Raw genomic sequence first — 2,731 nt, 5'->3', positions numbered from 1 at the left:
TGCTTCTATGATGGTTACAACCAAACAGTTAGACACAACCATCACCATCACGCATATGTCTTTGATGCTTACAACCAAACAGTTACACACAACCACCACCATCACGTATACTTCTATGATGCTTACAACCAAACAGTTAGACACAACCATCACCATCATGCATACTTCTATGATACTTACAAGGTTACACACAACCATCGCCGTCATGCATATTTCTATGATGTTTACAACTAAACAGTTATACGCAACCATGTGCTCATTTTTGAAGTTATTTAAATCTGATAGACTTACTTTCATGAATCACTTCTGAATATCACACACCTAAAGAAGGAGATATGGCATTTATTTCGTACATCATTTATTCTCTGTGTGCATACCTATAACAATATCCTCAAAGGCTTTCAAATAGTGTTACAAAATTTCACACAAGTATACTATGGACTGCTATTTTAAATGTTAGTACTATAACACAAGAGTTGGCGGAGGTTGGTGATGTGACTAGTCGCATGTCTTCCCTCTAGTCTATCACTTTAGATAGCCCTCGTGTAGCTTTGCGCGAAATTAAAAAAACAAAAAAACAATACATATAATACCCGCTCTTCGCTGTGTAGTCCAAAGGTCGTCCTCGTGATTCATAGAGGCCTCAGTGTACTTCTATAATTATCCCAAGGGAGGTCCGTACCTGAAAAAACTCTGTTTGGACATCCGCCAGTGGTATCTGAATCTGACACATATGTTAAATTTGGTCCCACTAACTTTTCAGTGTGTGTATTTGGGGGGGGGGGGGGTATGAACACAGTTTCAACTGTAACCTGAGCGCTTTCGAAAGGCGGACCTTTCTTGCCCCTGATGAAGAAAAATCCACCTTTCGAAAATGCTATGGTTATAAGATTTTGTATTTCTGTGTTGAAATGATTTTTCGAACCTACGTGTTTTCATAACATCAAAACACAATTTCAAATATGGTGTCCCGGGATCCCGAAATGGGGCTAGGAAATCAAAATCCAATGCCAGCGACCTCCATCACACTGGGTTGACCTTCCGGGCGCGTTTTAGTCCCTTGAAAGGGGGCTACACAATATACAGAGTGTTCCAGAAGTCTGGACCCATTGGAAAAAAAACAACATAATTTATCCTTAATATATTTATTACTCAAATTTCATGCCATCAATAGCCTTACACATATAAATTCTTGGTATACTGTGTCATCAGGTTGTCCTTTTTCCTGATATACACAGAATTGATATTAGAAATGTATTTGTTGAACTTTATTATAATGTCTATTTTCCCTATGGGTCCAGACTTCTGGGACACCCTGTAGATAAGGGTATCCCTGGACCACTCCGTGTCCACATGCTAAGTTTGATTCTTGTTCCAAAACTGTGGGACGATATAGGATCAAATCTTACAGTTTGGCATAGATAAGTGTCTTTTTCCAAGATGGCAGCGCTACTTGGTATGTATATAAGTCATTGCTTACCTGTTTTTGTTGTTGTTCTATTGATTTGTTTTTAACGTTATATTGCAATTAATCAGTTCTTATAGACAACTGAAATATTTCTTAAGTATGAACAATCGATAAAATATATTATTTAAATAGATAATGAAAATGCGTAGATAAAAATTTTATATGAAATTTTGACACCCGTTTTAACCCTCAACGTGGTGAGTGGACTAGCTCTGTACAGCTATAGCTTACTTTGCGATAAAACAGTTTTAGGCTTATTAAAAAAAACATTCGCTCAGATATTTAAACCCTTTTAAATGTAACACCTGTCATAAAAGTGGGGCCGTCAAAAGAAAATACTTTGACTAACATCTTAGCTCGATAAGTGACCCTTTTTTAACTTGGACATTTCGAATCATGTGATACCCAAGTTATCTCTAACTTAATTCTAACTCTAGTTACTAGCTAGACTAACTAGCTACTACTAGTTATCTCTAACTTAACTCTGTTGTGATTCTTTAAGAATTAACGTTTCCGACTATGGTCCATAAATTCAAGTTTGGGAATTTTGGTATTGTTTGCAATTTGATTTCGAAGTCTTCGTTAATACGGGAAAGAAGGGCCAAACAAATTGAAAGTACTGTAATTCTTAATACACATCATGGCCTGGTGGTTAGGGCGCTCGACTTGCAATGTTTCAGGCGTTGGGGCGTTATAATGTGACGGTCAATCCCACTAATAATTGGTAAAAGAGTAGCCCAAGAGTTGGTGGTGGGTAGCGTTGACTAACTGCTTTCCCTCTAGTCTATCAATGCTAAAGTGGGGACGGCTAGCTCAGATAGCCCTCGTGTAGCTTTGCACGAAACTTAAACCAAACCTAATACACATAGACTAGTCTATAAAAAGGCTAAGCTAACTCACACATACAAGATATATTCATGGCATTCATCTAAGCCATAGGTGACTAAATAACTCAAATCAATAAATTGTTTAAAGTGTATTAACAATCGTAGCTCTAACAACAGATTCATTCGACGGGAATCAAAGTTTAATGATGAACAACAAAACGATGGCAACAACAACGAACATTTGACACGTGTGTCTACAGTAACAAACATTTAATTCTTGAACGTTTCATAGTGAAGTCACAAATTTTAAGAATAATTAAAACGTTTTATCCACAAGTTCAACTACAAATGATATTTAAATCACCTTTCAAAATACAAAATATATTCAGATCTAAAGACCTATTGCCAACCTCTGTGTGTTCCAGGATCGTATATA

At 36.8% G+C, this 2,731-nt stretch overlaps 1 protein-coding gene across 2 annotated transcripts in view; it reads left to right on the top strand.

The window, feature by feature from the left end:
- The window catches only part of LOC106459039 (epidermal growth factor receptor-like), a 221,095-nt gene that overhangs the window by 13,336 nt on the left and 205,028 nt on the right, over positions 1–2,731 (top strand). The gene's annotated exons all lie outside the window — the stretch shown is intronic.

Source organism: Limulus polyphemus, unplaced genomic scaffold (assembly GCF_000517525.1).
Source record: "Limulus polyphemus unplaced genomic scaffold, Limulus_polyphemus-2.1.2 Scaffold551, whole genome shotgun sequence".
Classification (NCBI taxonomy): domain Eukaryota; kingdom Metazoa; phylum Arthropoda; class Merostomata; order Xiphosura; family Limulidae; genus Limulus; species Limulus polyphemus.
The sequence above is the reverse complement of the archived record's forward strand: the minus strand, read 5'-3'. Positions and strand labels throughout refer to the sequence as shown.